The sequence below is a fragment of the Dama dama genome, chromosome X (assembly GCF_033118175.1).
Source record: "Dama dama isolate Ldn47 chromosome X, ASM3311817v1, whole genome shotgun sequence".
NCBI classification, from domain to species: domain Eukaryota; kingdom Metazoa; phylum Chordata; class Mammalia; order Artiodactyla; family Cervidae; genus Dama; species Dama dama.
The window spans coordinates 135,355,359-135,366,612 of record NC_083714.1 but is presented as its reverse complement, the minus strand read 5'-3'; the positions used below and the strand labels follow the sequence as shown (position 1 = coordinate 135,366,612).

General features: G+C 40.3%; 1 non-coding gene across 1 annotated transcript; it reads left to right on the top strand.

Moving 5' to 3' along the window:
- The first annotated feature begins 7,386 nt into the window (after positions 1-7,386).
- LOC133053310 (small nucleolar RNA SNORD22) lies at positions 7,387-7,512 on the top strand. The gene has a single exon (XR_009692228.1). It is a non-coding gene; the product is annotated as a small nucleolar RNA SNORD22 (small nucleolar RNA).
- Positions 7,513-11,254: the final 3,742 nt, after the last annotated feature.

Genomic DNA, 11,254 nt, shown 5'->3' with positions numbered 1-11,254 from the left:
ACTTTTTCACTCTCCTCTTTCATTTTCATCAAGAGGCTTTTTAGTTCCTCTTCACTTTCTGCCATAAGGGTGGTGTCATCTGCATATCTGATGTTATTGATATTTCTCCCAAAAATCTTGATTCCAGCTTGTGCTTCTTCCAGCCCAGCGTTTCTTATGATGTAGTCTGCGTATAAGTTAAATTAGCAGGGTGACAATATATAACCTTGACGTACTCCTTTTCCTATTTGGAACCAGTCTGTTGTTCCATGTCCAGTTCTAACTGTTGCTTCCTGAGCTGCATACAGGTTTCTCAAGAGGCAGGTCAGGTGGTCTGGTATTCCCATCTCTTTCAGAATTTTCCACAGTTTATTGTGATCCGCACAGTCAAAGGCTTTGGCATAGTCAATAAAGCAGAAATAGATGTTTTTCTGGAACTCTCTAGCTTTTTCGATGATCCAGTGGATATTGGCAATTTGATTCCTCTGCCTTTTCTAAAACCAGCTTGAACATCTAGAAGTTCACGGTTCACGTATTGCTGAAGCCTGGCTTGGAGAATTTTCAGCATTACTTTACTAGCATGTGAGATAAGTGCAATTGTGTGGTAGTTTGAGCATTCTTTGGGATTGGAATGAAAACTGACCTTTTCCAGTCCTGTGGCCACTGTTGAGTTTTCCAAATTTGCTGGCATATTGAGTGCAGCACTTTCACAGCATCATCTTTCAGGATTTGAAATAGCTCAACTGGAATTCCATCACCTCCACTAGCTTTGTTCGTAGTAATGCTGTCTAAGGCCCACTTGACTTCACATTCCAGGATGTCTGGCTCTAGGTGAGTGATCACACCATCATGATTATCTGGATCATGAAGATCTTTTTTGTACAGTTCTTCTGTGTATTCTTGCCACCTCTTCTTAATATCTTCTGTTTCTGTTAGGTCCATACCATTTCTGTCCTTTATTGAGCGCATCTTTGCATGAAATGTTCCCTTGGTATCTCTAATTTTCTTGAAGAGATCTCTAGTCTTTCCCATTCTATTGTTTTCCTCTATTTCTTTGCATTGATTGCTGAGGAAGGCTTTCTTATCTCTCCTTGCTATTCTTTGGAACTCTGCATTCAAATGGGACTATCTTTCCTTTTCTCCTTTGCTTTTCACTTCTCTTCTTTTCTCAGCCATTTGTAAGGCCTCCTCAGACAGCCATTTTGCTTTTTTGCATTTCTTTTCCATGGGGATGGTCTTGATCCCTGTCTCATGTACAATGGCATGAACCTCCATCCATAGTTCATCAGGCACTCTATCAGATCTAGTCCCTTAAATCTATTTCTCACTTACACTGTATAATCATAAGGGATTTGATTTAGGTCATACCTGAATGGCCTAGTGGTTTTCCCTACTTTCTTCAATTTAAGTCTGAATTTGGCAATAAGAAGTTTATGGTCTGAGCCACAGCCAGCTCCCGGTCTTGTTTTTGCTGACTGTGTAGAGATTCTCCATCTTTGGCTGCAAAGAATATAATCAATCTGATTTCAGTGTTGACCATCTGGTGATGTCCATGTGTAGAGTCTTCTCTTGAGTTGTTGGAAGAGAGTGTTTGCTATGACCAGTGCGTTCTCTTGGCAAAACTCTATTAGCCTTTGCCCTGCTTCATTCCATACTCCAAGGCCAAATTTGCCTGTTACTCCAGGTGTTTCTTGACTTCCTACTTTTGCATTCCAGTCCCCTATAATGAAAAGGACGTCTTTTTTGGGTGTTAGTTCTAAAACGTCTTGTAGGTCTTCATAGAACCTTCAACTTCAGCTTCTTCAGTGTTACTGGTTGGGGCACAGGCTTGGATTACCATGATATTGAATGGTTTGCCTTGGAAACGAACAGAGATCATTCTGTTGTTTTTGAGATTGCATCCAAGTACTGCATTTCAGACTCTTTGGTTGACCATGATGTCTACTCCATTTCTTCTAAGGGATTCCTGCCCACAGTAGTAGATATAATGGTCATCTGAGTTAAATTCACCCATTCCAGTCCATTTTAGTTTGCTGATTCCTAGAATGTCGACATTCACTCTTGCCATCTCCTGTTTGACCACTTCCAATTTGCCTTGATTCATGGACCTAACATTCCAGGTTCCTATGCAGTATTGCTCTTTACAGCATTGGACCTTGCTTCTATCACCAGTCACATCCACAACTGGGTATTGTTTTTGCTTTGGTTCCATCCCTTCATTCTTTCTAGAGTTATTTCTCCACTGATCTCCAGTAGCATATTGGGCACGTACCGACCTGAGGAGTTCCTCTTTCAGTATCCTATCATTTTGCCTTTTCATACTGTTCATGGGGTTCTCAAGGCAAGAATACTGAAGTGGTTTGCCATTCCCTTCTCCAGTGGACCACATTCTGTCAGACCTCTCCACCATGACCCGTCCGTCTTGGGTGGCCCCACACGGCATGGCTTAGTTTCACTGAATTAGACAAGGCTGTGGTCCGTGTGATCAGACTGGCTAGTTTTCTGTGATTATGATTTCAGTGTGTCTGCCGTCTGATGCCCTCTTGCAACACCTACAGTCTTACTTGGGTTTCTCTTACCTTGGACGTGGGGTATCACTTCACGGCTGCTCCAGCAAAGCGAAACTGCTGCTCCTTACCTTAGACGAGGGGTATCTCCTCACAGCTGCCCCTCCTGACCTTGAGTGTGGAGTTTGCTAAGAGTTTAATCTAGCAAACCCTTAGTATGGGCTACTGGGGAGGGGGGTAAAATTTTAATTACTGGCCATTATCTTTCTAATCCTGATGCAGTAGAAATATCTGAAATTCATCCTACATTCTCTGAAAGACTTGAGTTATCACTCGAGACTCTTACACGTATGAACCATTTATTAAGTTGTAGAAATAGTACTCTGATTGTAAACTGCCTGTCTCAAGAATGCCTCATCTACTTCCCATATTTCCCATGAAATTACTGAAGCCCTAATTCTGATAATGTAATTCACATTATCTATATTAGAATATTTTCTCAATGACTGTGATCACCTAAGCATTTATAGAACAGTCTCCTTGTTATATTAAATGTTATTAATGATAACAGCCACCATCTATTGAGCACCTACCAAGTGCTAAGAATCATGATAGCCTCTTTAGATACATAATTTCCAATATTCATAACATTCCTTTCACCAAGTTCTTATTCCCATTTTACAGAAGAGGAGGAAATGTAACATTACATCGCAAATAAGTGCCAGAATCAGCTTCTGAATGTACACTTGAAACTTCCCTATCCCTTCCAACTTAGTCATCGATCATATGCTTTTGTCATAGATCATGTATTTTGTTTAGTTGCTCAGTCATGTCTGACTCTTTGAGACCCCATGGACTGCAGCACTCCAAGCTTCCCTGTCCTTCACTAACTCCCAGAATTTGCTAAAACTCATGTCCATTAAGTGGATGATACCATCCAATCATCTCATCCTCTGTCGCCCCCTTCTCCTGCCTTCAATCTTTCCCAGCATCAGTCTTTTCCAATGAATTGGCTCTTTGCATCAGGTGGCCAAAGTATTGGAACTTCAGCCTCAGTCCTTCCAATGAATATTCAGGATTGATCTCCTTTAGGACTGATTGGTTTGATATCCTTACTGTCCAAGGGACTCTCAAGAGTCTTCTCCAGCACCACAGATTGAAAGCATCAGTTCTTCAGCACTCAGCCTTCTTTATGGTCCAACTCACATCTGTACATGACTACTGGAAAAACCATGGCTTTGACTATACAGACCTTTGTCAGCAAAATGTATATAGACATTCAATAAAAATTATTTTATTTTCTTGTACCTTGCTTTTCTCTCTTTGCCAAAATAAACTCAAGACTGCTTTTTAATGTTAGCATAGGTCAGAACATCATTCTTTTACATTACACAGAAGTGTCTTGCACACAGTAGAAAGCTGGTAAATATTTGTTGAATGAGTGAATAGATGAATGGATAATGAATACCTACTATTACAATGTTTAATTAATTTTGCCTAGAAAACATGAAAATGAGACTATTTGAACTGAAAGAATAAGGACTAAGACTAGTAAAATCTAAATTTCATGCTTATTTTTCAAGCCTCAGATTTCCTTCTGTGGATTTGCTCCTATAGTTCTCTTGATTCAGCCCAAAACCTGTGACAAGCTTAAAGGAGATCTGTCATCCCCAGCCAGCCCAAATCCAATGCAAAACACTCCTGTATCTCAAGTATGTCTGATTACTTCCGTTTGTACCTTTCTTTAATATTTAATATTAGTTCATCAGAATGAAAATATGATCTTCCTTCCTAGGTTGTTGTTGTTCAGTCGCTCAGTCATGTCCAACTCTTTGTTACCCCATGGACTGCAGCACAACAGGCTTCCCTGTCCTTCATCATCTCCCAGAGCTTGCCCAAACACATGTCCACTGAGTTGGTGATGCCATTCAATCATCTCGTCCTCTGTTGTCCCCTTCTCCTCCTGCCTTCAATCTTTCCCACCAATCTGTGATTCAAAGCTATGGTTTTTCCAGTAGTCTTTCCTAGGTAAGCAGGTTTAACCTATATTTCCATCAGCAGGCATCTGTATATTGAAACAATATTATTTGCACAGGTCAAACTCAATTTTTCAGATGCTTAGTGAAGTTACCCTCTAGTTTTCCCACTTCATGCACTCCTTTCTCCCTAAAACACAGAAGCCTAAGCCTGGCAGAGGCTAGCGATCCAAGGTATTCCTGGTAAACTCACCATGCATGTTTTCACTTGAGTGAAAAAATCTATACAGTTGGTATTAAATAACTAATTAAAATAGTAACTGGGTTTACAAACATCTTCAGATACTTGTTTCTAACAAACTGACCCTTTCCCGAGACCCAGGTTAGATCCCTGGGTCGGGAAGATCCCCTGAAAAAGGGAATGGCAACCAACTCCAGTATTCTTGCCTGGAGAATTCCATGGACAGAGGAGCCTGGTGGGCTATATGTAGTCCATGGGGTTGCAAAGACCTGGACACAACTGAGTGACTAACACACTTTCACTTTTTCCCCATTAAATTAAGAGCACATATCAATAAGATATAAATTGGTTTTTATTTAGGATTGTTATTGCCGGTTAAAATAAACTTCTTTTTCCTAAGTTCAAAATAGTAACTTCCTTGGGAAAATATCAAGAGGTAAAGTCTGTGATATGAAGAGAGAGATGCCAATCTAACAGAAAGACTATGTCTTATCAAAAGACAGAGCTGCATCAGGAGGTCTGAGCTCTTATCTTGAATTCTTAGTCTATCATCTACTAACTAGATTTCTTTAGCATCTGTCCATCCCTCAACTTTTTTCTTTTTAAAAATGGGGGTGATAAAATCTGCCATGCTCCACAGCTGAGAAATTGCTACTCAAATCTATCAGAAAACCACAAGGTCTTCCCTTATTGGATCCCCATACTTAAAAAAAAAAAAAAAAAAAAAACATAGATTCATCTCTTACAAACAAAATGCATGAGATATAAGCTGAATTTGTCCAAGTCAGATATTTTATATACTGTGAAAACTAGCATAATTTCAATGAACATTATAGGGTACACTTGGCCATTATTACATTCACCCAGTCCTTCAGTCAAAAACCAAACATTTATCAAACACTTGTATGCAGCTCTGCTGGAGGTGGGGATATCAAAATGAATAAGACAAACTGAACACTCCAAGAGTTTACACCCAATCCAAAGAAAGAGGGAGGAAAGGAGGGGGTTTAAAATCTTCAAAAGAACTAGTATCTCCTATCACACCCTTAATCATATCAAAAATTTTTAGATGTACCATATAATACTGCATAACTCGATGAATGGAATTGCAGTTGACCGACTGATATAATGTCCTTTGGACAGTTAATTAAAACATTTACTAGTTCTGATTTTACACTTTTTGTGCTGGTTATTCTCCACTTAAGCCATTACTCACACCGCGCTGCCCCGCCCCCCCATGCATTTTCACCCTTCTTTGTCCCTGGGTGGGGACTTACTTTTCAGTAGTGCTGGCCCTTTTGTCAGCTGGTTTGGCCAATGGCAAATGTGATGGTGGGGAGGGGGACACAGGATGGGGAAAGAGAGAGAGTTCTTCCCACTCTCTTCCTGCCTGCGACCTCAGACTGCCACTGGCAGTGATTCCACTACAACAGCTCCGGGCAGGGTCTCCACTTTCAGGACTGGTTCTCACTAAGCCTTCAGGAAGAGGGAGGAGAAGGTACAGCTTCCAGTTTCTACTAATTCCTGGGCAACCTCAGCATCCCTTGTTAGTTCCCCTCAATCTACCTACACTTCTGTAAATAATTCACTCAATGCTCTTCAAAATTATATATGACTATACCTTCTGTTCCTGCTTGGACCATTATTGAAATCGTTTTATTCTATATTTTAAGCCTTGCAATTGAGAGAATGGAGTAGGGGGTTCAGATGTTTGTTTTGAGAATTTATAAACCTGAGGCACTGTGGTTTACATAGCACCTTAGGATGTCATAGCCTATTATGTGTAAACAAGTCACTATAATACTGTGGATAAAATCAACTTAGAGATATTGTCTTAGAGTGAAGGTTAAAGAAGATAATGTGTAAAAAAAAACACCTAAATGCTATCTGTTTATTGATAAGAAATACTCCACAGTTACTAGTTCCCCATAGACTATTTTTTTAGAGGGTGAAAGAGGTGATATTTGAACTTGGAGGGGAAGAATGCAGTTTGCCAAACAAACAAACAAGATCATAGGGAACAGCATATGTGCAAGGTAATGAAAAGTCACAGCATGGTCTTTAAACAGTGAAAGATTCAAGACATTCACTGGGCTGTAGAACATATGAAGGAGTCAATTTAGAAAGGACTTTGAGTGTCACGCTAAGGTGTTTGAACTACTGAAGGCTGCTAAGCAAGGTAGTTGTAGAAAGAGAAATGCGGATCCCTGCAACCCCTCAAGCTGCTGCTACAGTGCCAAGGGCTCTGCTCCTGTCTCCTAATTGAAGGCTGACCTCTGTGAAAGCAGTCAAGATGGGCACGTGCTGGCAGGAGGTCACTGGCCATCCAGCAGCAGCCTCAGAGAGCATGGGCTGGAATGGGCAGAGGCTGGGAACAGTCAGAGCAATTGGGCTTTAATGGTCACAGGGAGGGGAATGAGGACCCGAACACCAGAACAGGAAGCTGGCAAGCTGGACTGACCACCTCACAAGGCCACTTCAACAAGTGTGGTTTCATTGTTGGTTGTTTCTTTTTTTTTCAATTGACCTTAAACCTACTTTCAATAAAGTGCACATATCATAAGCATAGAGTTTGATTAATTTTTACATATGCACGCACAGATGTACTCACACTGACGTCAAGGTATAGAAATTTCCAGCACCCCAGAAAATCTTATGACTCCTCCCAGTCAAGAATATTCCCTCCCAGTGAAGAAATATTCACAAGTCTTACTTCCTGTCCTAGTCCCAGAGCCTGTAAAGGTGAACCCACTGGAGCTGGCTGGGGAAGAAGAGGAAAGCTCGTTCCAGAGGGAACTGCCTGAGGGATCATGAGAATTTCTAAACAAGAAAAAGAGGGGAATAAATGACTGGTTTATTTATCTGAAAAGTAGATCCACCCCCCCCCGCCCCGCCCCAGGTCTAAAGAAAGAACAAAGCACACATAATGGAATCCAATGTGGAGGATACAAAACTGAAAAATCCTTGTACAGATTGCCTGTTCAAATTAGCATACAATCACTTCAGCCTTTCTAAATAAAAATTTTTTAAAACCTTCTTTAAAAAAAGAATATTCCCTTCCTGCCTTCAAGTAACCATTGTTCTGACCTCTATCATTGTAGATCAGTTTTGCCTATTTTTGGATATTTTACCAATGGATTTATACAGTATGTCCTGTTTGGTGTCTGGCTTCTTTGACTTAACATTTTGTCCCCAAGATTCATCCATATTGTTGAAGCATCACCCTCATTCTTAGCAAGCATTGCAGACGACTTTGCTGTCCCCCACTTTCCCACAAGCTGTTCTGTTTGATCAAAGCTATTGTAATTTGTCTTCCAATTATTTTCTCCTTTTCCTTCTTATGATGAATTCTCTTTAATTAAGGTAGTAGTTTGGCCTCCAATTATAGTAAACCTTAGTTATCTTGATAATGAAAGTTTTGCTTTATTCAAAGTCAAGGGCAGGTTTCACTTCACACTCAAGTGAGGCGGGGTACTGTGTAGGTAAACTATTGACCTTTCTTCCATTTCGAGTTTTCTGTCTAAATACAGATTTGTAAACCAATATAGTGGCTGGTCCGCAGATTTGAGTACTTGCATTTTGTTTGCTATTTACTTCTGCTCTGCCAAAAGTAAACAAGAAAAAAAAAATAAAGCCAACAACCAAGAGAATTTGATTGGAAAAGTAGAAAAGCAAACTAACATAAGAAATAATGGAAAAGCAGGCAATGGCATCTGACAAAAGAAAGGGTATAATTAGGAGAGTCTGGGTTCGGGAGAAGTGGGAACATGGTGAACAGAAGTGGTTACCTGCCTACCCTCAAAGGCCAAGGTGACTGGAGGTCTAAGAGATAGCACATATCATTTTTTTGCCCTGTGAAGCATGGAATATTCTTTGTTCCTGAGTGGTTCAATTCATGGCATTTCTGTTCCTTTGTGAATATGGACGTCTGGAGATGTAACTCTTCAACTTCCCTGGGGCTTCACACCATTCATTTCCCTTCCGATCCCTGTCTTTCTGGGCCAGCCTCCTGTTCTAGTACCAGCTTGACAAACGGCCCCTCTCACTACTCATACTGATAATACTTATATGTGTGTGTGTGTGTGTGTGTGTTTGGTGGGATGTTCACTGTCATTTACTCTGGCTATGTTACCATCCCTAAGTGAGTACAGCTTGGATTTTACCAACCTAGATCTCTGAAGTCTTTTAGGTCATAACACTTACACTTAACTATTTTTTTTGTATGTATGTATTTAATTTTTAAAATATGCAAAAGTAGAATAGTGTAATGAACCCTAGGCACCTATCACTCAGCCCCAGTGATTATGACCTATTCTGCCTCAGTCACACCCCTCTCGGATCTCCCCATCCTCTGTTATTTTGGAACAACTTCTAGATGTCATATTTATTTTGTAAATACTTCATCAAATATCTCTAAAAGATGACTCTTTGTATAACATAACTATATCAGGGTCCTACTGCTGCTATAACAAATTAACACAAATTTAGCAAGTGAAAACAACAGTTTATCATCTTATAGTTCCGGAGGTCTCAGGTTCAAAAGGAATAGGCAGGGTTGTGTTTCTTTTGGAGAGTCTAGAGGAAAATCAGTTTCTTTGTCTTTTCCAGCTTCTAGACACCACCTGCATTCTTTGGTTTACAGCTGCTTCCTCCATCTTCAAAGCCAGCAGAAAAACATCTTCAAATCTTCCTCATTTTGACCTTTGCTTCCACTGTCACATCTTCTCTGATTCCCCTGCCCTGTCTCTTTCCTTCATAAGGACCTTGTGATTGCACTGCGCACACCAGATAATCCAAAATAATTTCCCCACGCAAGATCATTAACTTAACCACACCTGCAAAGTCCCTTTTGCCACACAATCACAGGTTCCATGGATTATGATGTGGACATCTTTGAGGAAAGCCATTATCCTGTCTACCACAATAACAGCAAGACCTAAGTAATTAGAAATAATTTCTTAATATCATCAAATATCCATTCACTGTTCAAATTTCCATTTGTCTCATAAAATACCATACTCTTTCCCAGCTTTAGAAAAAAAGGATGCAAATAAGGTCCACAAGTTTGGATGATAAGACTTTAGAGTCTCTTTTTATCTATAGGTTGCTCCTCCATCTCTCTATTTTTTTTCCCTTACAATTTGTTAGTTGAAAAATCTTGGTTTCCCAAAACACAAAACACACATTAGAGAAACTCAAAAACAAAGGCTTACCCTTTAAAAAAATTTTTAATTTATTTGTTTGAAATAATAGGGTAAGTTAAGAATGCTTTGGAATCTACACAGTCTCTCATCAAGATTTAGGAAGGATTTTTAAAAATGGAGAATAACAACAGCAATGTTGAGTTAACGAGCAAATTGATGGAAAGAACAAAAAGCAATACTGTGGACACTTGGACATTCAAAGGCTTGAATTTAGAAAGATAACCACAATTTAAATATTCTAGACAGGTTTTATAGCAGTACCTCTGTTCCTAAAGTACATGGTTTCTGAAAAGGGTTTATCATGAGGGTATTAGAGAAAGCATAGGGAGTCAGGGGACCTGGCTTAAATTAGGCTCTGCTCCTTTCCAGGACTGGGACTGACTTAAAGTGACAGACTCTAAAGTGAGTGGGAAACAACTCCACCAGCCAACTGTAAGCCCCTCTCGGGCTGGTCTAAACCCAGTATCTGGCATTGTAATCTGTCTGCATGATACCCTGGACACATTCATTCTTCATTCAGGAAGAACATATTTACTGAGCCTACTATACTCGGGTCATGTGCTAGATGCATACAACCTGCAGACAAAGAAGCAATCTTAATGCAAAGAGCTATCAGTGAAGTTAACATACCAATTATAGGCGCCAATAGGTATTCACTTGTTAAGCAAACCTGTGTTTGCATGCATGCTCAGTCGCTTCAGCCGTGTCCGACTCTTTTTGACCCTATGGTCTGTAGCCCACCATGCTCCTTGGTCCATGGAATTCTCCAGGCAAGAATACTGGAGTAGGTTGCCATCCCTTTCTCCAGGGGATCTGCCCTACCCAGGGATAGAACCCGCATTTCCTCTGTCTCCTGCATTGCAGGCAGATTCTAAACCACCAGGGGAGCCCCCTTACCTATGTTTATGTAAATGAATAAAAATAACCCTTCATACAAAATCTTGTAAACTTTGAATATAGGATATAGTGAAATCAGACAAGCCAACATGAAGTTCACTCAGAATATTTTCTTCCTTTTCTTAAAGAAGATCTTTAGCTTCTGGCTTTTGGAAATTTCCACCGAACTCTCCTTCACACATTTCCAGCAAGTTGTCTTTCCAAACCATGCCTCTGGGCATTGAGAGGGAGGGAGTCAGTCAACCACATGGTCTAAAGCCCAGGGTTCTGCAGGGCTCGAATAGCATAGCGCTCTCAATGGCCTCTCTTCTCCCCTCTAGTGCTAGGGACCTCAATCCAGGTGCCTGAGAAAAGAAGATGGAAAGTTGTGGTTTTGTGGGATGCTTTGTGTAAACCCAAAGTGTGCAAACCTTTTTTATTATATAGTGTCGGCTAGGAAAGGGGAAAAAA